We start from the raw sequence: 6,000 nt of genomic DNA, 5'->3' as shown, positions 1-6,000 counted from the left end.
CATGCTCGAAATTTAGGGAAGACTTTTTTTGGAGTAACTTCCAGGTAAACCTTTCATGATGTTCTATGTTATTTGAATAAGTCTTTTGATTTCACTATACTCATCAATGACTCCTTTCATTGAATATGCTTGTTGCTTTAACAAAGTTTTGTAGTTTAAATGAATAGAACAAGAATTCTCTAGTTTTTGTTTGGCAAGTTAGATCTTATCTATTTATCCTGTAGGAGTTTTTATATTCCTTCATGAATTCTCTACGCCTGTTTGTTTAACACCACCGAGAAAATAAGGTGGAAAGCTTTCTTGGATAATTTGTTTTCTGAGTTGAATGGAGAAGAGATAAATAAGAAGAATGGAATAGAAACATTTGTTGTTTATAGCACGAGAGAAAGTGCATATTTTTTAGCACCTAAATAAAGATTATTTCAGTATTTTAGCAGAAAGTTATTTACCTTTGTTAAAATCATCTTTACTTTTTTTGTTAAGAATTTAGAACAAAGGCAACAAAAAAACATATTCTCCTATTTCATGCCAATATGGGGAGGATATTTTACTTTGGGTTTCATATAAAAATGCTTTCAATCCTATTTTTATTTTAAAGAAGTGAATAAATAGGAACCCTAAATGCTTGGGGAGCAAGAGATGGTAAATTTGGTTACGTGTGCACTGAAGTTCGATGAAATTCGTGTGGCAAATAGAAGGGGGAATTTCTTCCTCCATCCCATGTTTTCTTTCTGTATCCCATACTTTTTAAGTTTTCAATTATGTGTTGAAATTAATAGAAAAGAATATTGTAAGATTTGTTTTTGTGTTTTAGTTATAGCTTTGGACTGTACAATCTGCATATTTCGTACAATTCGTAGAACACATTATACTCGTAATATAAATTGAAAAATATGTTTCAGATTTTATAATTAATATGTAAATTTATATTTTGAATCGTGTATTTGTTATGTATTTTTTAGAAACAATTTGAAATGTAAATTAAATTTTAGAGTGTATAATTTGAAATAAGACAATTCAAAATATAGTACAATCCTTGTTGTAAATTTATATTTTAGATTAGACAATTTGCAATACAAACTTAGAAGACATTTAGAAGACAATTAAAACGTAAAATGTATTCAAAATCATATAATTGATAATGTAATTTTACATTCTGAATTATATAATGTAAAGACTATGTGCAGATATTTTAATTTTAATAAGGAATGAGTAAGTTATTTCACTATTGCTATGGAAGTGCAGGAAGAAAACATGGTGTGCGTAAAGAAATCCTCCAAATCAGGCCCTGCAATGAGGCTCTCAATACCAAAGTATTGCAAGTTGTTTGCTCGGTGAGATAAACATGAGAAAAATACTGGTGATAGAAATAATGTTAATTGTTTGATAGAATAAAAATAAAATAAAAAGGTTCTTAAATTTATTGGTACTCTTTATTTTTATTTTTAATATTCGTATGCTTTAACGTTTTGGGGTATTCATAATCGAAACAAAACACTTTTTAATTAAAAACACTAAAGCAATAGATTTTAATTCTGAGAAGCAAAATTAAATTTATCTTAAATTTAAGAAACTAAAAATAGATTTAACCTATTTTAAAAAATATATATCTACATTTAATTCTTTTCTAGTTTTTGAAATTTAGATGTTAATTTTTTACTTCGCTTTTTATTTACTTTTTTTCTATTACTCTATTTTCTTTTTTTGCTATCAAGCAAATATTAGAGGAAATTAGTGAAATTTATTAATACATTTGTATTATACCTTTTGTGTCTCATTCTATCCTTTTAAATTTAAAATTTATTGAAAATGAAAAAAAAAATGAAATCCATAAAATTTTGCAATTTTCATTGAGAGGAGATGGCGTAGTTGTAAGAATGAGATTGAATTGAGACGGTCTTAAATAATAAAATTAAGAAAGAGAAAAATAATTAAATGAATGAGTTTGGTTAGTATTTTTTATTTTGTAGTTTTTTATTTTTATTTATTTTTTCTTTTTTCATTTCTTAGATTAAGTTTCTAGTATATAAATTTGAAAATTGTTAATTGAATTTCTAATAAACTTTTATGTTCTATTGTTTCAATTTTTTGTTATCAAGGTGATATGGTTGTTATTTTGTCTGTTACCTTGGTTTGTTGTCTTCACATATAATTTTTTAATATTTTGATTTTATAATTTTATAAGTGAAAATTTTATTATTTATAATTTTATAACTGAAAATTTTATTATTTATAATTTTATAATATTTTGATTGAGAAAATCACAATCACCTCTTTGTCTTTATGTTTTCTAGACCTCTACAACAATGCCTTCTTTAGGGATATTTTGGTATCAAAATATCAATTTTAGCTCATGAATCTCTCTTACAACATGTTTAGTGGATGAATACTTAACTCCGCAAAAATGCAACAAAATTTGTACTTGGACTCCAACTCCATTCATAGAACCTTACCTTTGTTATTGTAAACTGCTCCTCTTTGGTGCACCTCATCATAGAGGATAACACTTTCACCAAACTTCTTCCTTTCGTCATGTGAATCATGTCAAAACTTCAAGTATTTTTGCTTACAAAACCAACTTTCTAGTTTGGTCAACACCTCCATGTTCAACAATTCAAACCTACAAAGCGTGAAGAAGTTTGGGTTCAATTCCTTCATAAAGTTTTTCGTGGTTCAAGGTGGGGAATTCAAAATAATATATATATATATATATATATATATATATATATATATATAATTATTGATTTGATATCCCAACTTTTTCGTTAAATTCAATTTAGTATATAAACTTTTTGTTTGTTCAATTTAGTACCCCAATTTTTTAAAGAGATTCAATTTGGTCTTCTCCGTTAAGTTGGAGTTAACACCGTGTCCGTACAGGACATGTGTCAAGCCATGAAATTTTTAAATTTTTTTTAATTTTTTTTTAGAATTTTTTTTTTCAAAAAATTTAAAAACTACCACGTGTCAGTTTATCATCATGTCACGTGGCAGCTTACAATCATGACACATGACAGTGTAATAGTTGTTTTCAATTTAGTACTCCAATTTTTTAAAATGATCCAATTTTTTAAAATGATCCAATTTGGTCCTCTCCCATTTGAGACCAAATTAGTAAATAAGCTTAATTACAACCTATATATACATGTTACAATAATTTTTTCTAATATATACATCAAATCATTTCACCTAAATACTTAAATTATTTTATTTTGGCTTAAATACCTTTATGGTCCTCATTTTCGTAGTGTTTGTTGCGGATAGTCCTCATTTTTACCAAATGTTTAAAATGGTCCTCATTTTCGTAGTGTTTGTTGCGGATGGTCCTCATTTTTACCAAATGTTTAAAATGGTCCTCATTTTTGCAATTCGTGTTTAATTTAGTCATTTTTTGTGATGCCGTTCAAATCAGTAACGGAACACTGTACAAGTGGCACTATTTGTTTAAAATGGTCCTCATTTTTGTAGTGTTTGTTGCAGGTGGTCCTCATTTTTACCAAATGTTTAAAATGGTCCTCATTTTTGCAATTCGTGTTTAATTTAGTCATTTTTTGTGACGCCGTTCAAATCAGTAACGGAACACTGTACAAGTGGCACTATTTGTATTATATTATATTGGGGTATATTATGTGTACTATACAGGTGTAGTCCAATCTTCTTCCTTTACCTCTGGTTGTAATCGTTGCAAGCAACAATGTTGTAGCAATTTGTGCAATGTAATACAAACAGTGACACCTGTACAGTGCTCCGTTACTGATTTAAATGACGTTACAGAAAATGACTAAATTAAACACGAATTGCGCAAATGAGGGTCATTTTAAACATTTGATAAAAATGAGGACCATCCGCAACAAACACTACGAAAATGAGGACCATTTTAAACATTTGGTAAAAATGAGGACCATCCGCAACAAATACTACGAAAATGAGGACGAAAAAGGTATTTAAGCCTTTTATTTTTGACATTTTAACCTTTGTAATTTTTTACACATAAAATTTTTTACACTTATAAAAAATAAAAAATTTGAATATTTAGGTGTAATGATTTGATGTATAAATTCAAAACAATTATTTTAACATGTATATATAAGTTATAATTAAACTTAGTTATTAATTTGGTCTCAAATTGGAAAGAACGAAATTGGAGCATTTTAAAAAATTAGGGTACAAAATTGAACCAAAAATTTAAATTGGGGTACTAAATTAAAAACAACTATTACCACTACCACGTGTCATGATTGTAATATGCCACGTGGCACGATAATAAATTGACACGTGGTAGTTTTAAATTTTTTTGAAAAAAAAATAATTTTTTTTGAAAAAAAAATATTTTTTTAAGAAAATTAATTTAAAAATAAAAAATAAAAAATTTCATGGCTTGACACGTGTCCTGTACGGACACGATGTTAACTCCAACTTAACGGATAAGACCAAATTGAATCTCTTTAGAAAATTGGGGTACTAAATTGAACAAACCAAAAATTTGGGTACCAAATTGAACTTAACGAAAAAGTTAGATACTAAATCAGTAATTATAAAAAAAAAATTAGAGGTTTTGAATGCTAAGGGGATTGCATTTTCACATATGGTTTCCTTTAATGAATATAAGCAACTTTATAGACACTATTTCAAGCATGCAAATTCATTAATTTAATCTAACTAAAAATTTAATCAAATTATAATATAGTTTATAGGAAAAGTCAAAATTATATTATTATATTGAAACCCTTTAGGACTTCTGTTTTCCTTTAGCTATACAATAATTGATTCAATAGTTATCTAGTTTTTTTTTTCTCTCTTTTATAAGATAGGTTTATGTTTCCTTCTATAGTAAAATGAGTTAAATATATTTTTCCTTCTTTAACTTTCAATGAAAATTGTTATCTGAATATTAAATATAAATTAAAATTAACTAAAATTCTAATTTTAATTAATTATTATTAATGTTTTTAATAATTTGCAAAACATTTCTCAAATTACATATAGTTTTTATTCCTCTATCATCTTTTATATTTATTTCTAAACTAATTTTTTAACAATATTTTTAAGTAATAGTTAAAACTAATCTTTGATCCCAATTAAAATAGTTGGTGATCTAAAACATAAGTATATATTTGAAAGTAATTCTTTTACCACATTCTTAGTTTTAATATAATTTATATATTAAAGATATGTATTTATTATCAATAAGTCTATAAAAATATTTATTTACTGTAATCTACAAACGAAAATACGGGTGTCTATACAATCAAGTGTTCTACAATGATTGAATATGAATTTCTCTCGTCGTTAACTAAATGATAATCCTTTAAAAAACAAAAATAACGAGTTTTTTTTTTTTCAAAATGGAAACTACAAAGAACCTGTACTTTAACCCAGTAGATTAAATTTGATTAATAATTTGTTAAATTTTATACTTTTATCAATAAGGAGTATTTTTTTATAAATCTTAATATTAATACCAACACATTGTGATATATTTTATAAGTAATAGTTTTATATTTAAATTATATCATTCGGAAAATATAACGTTTGGGAGAGAAATATAGTTTATTTTTTTCTAAAAATTAATTGTAAAGCAAAATTAATAAGTATTTCATTAGAATAATATGAATAAAAAAGTATTTGATGTTGATAATTCGAAGTATAATGAAACAATGACACGACAACTTGAAATCTGTTAATGCGATAATCAAGTTGCAATTATAGAATAGGAATGATGTCATCTCAATCATGACAAATTAAATTATAAATATTTCAGTTCTTTATTACAAATAGATATAATGTATCCAAATATATTTAACTTTATTAATAATCTTTACATAAAAAAATATTTTTTATTGATGTTTATTAATCTATAAAGTTTGAATTTAAAATATATTAAAAATATAATTCGTTTAAATAACATTAATATGCGATAACTTCTTTAGAGTAGGTAGATTAATGAGCTGAAAGTAATTTTTTTATATTGAGTACTTAATCAATGATAGAAATCGAAAT

The sequence above is a fragment of the Vigna unguiculata genome, chromosome 7 (assembly GCF_004118075.2).
Source record: "Vigna unguiculata cultivar IT97K-499-35 chromosome 7, ASM411807v1, whole genome shotgun sequence".
NCBI classification, from domain to species: Eukaryota; Viridiplantae; Streptophyta; class Magnoliopsida; order Fabales; family Fabaceae; genus Vigna; species Vigna unguiculata.
The sequence above is the reverse complement of the archived record's forward strand: the minus strand, read 5'-3'. Positions refer to the sequence as shown.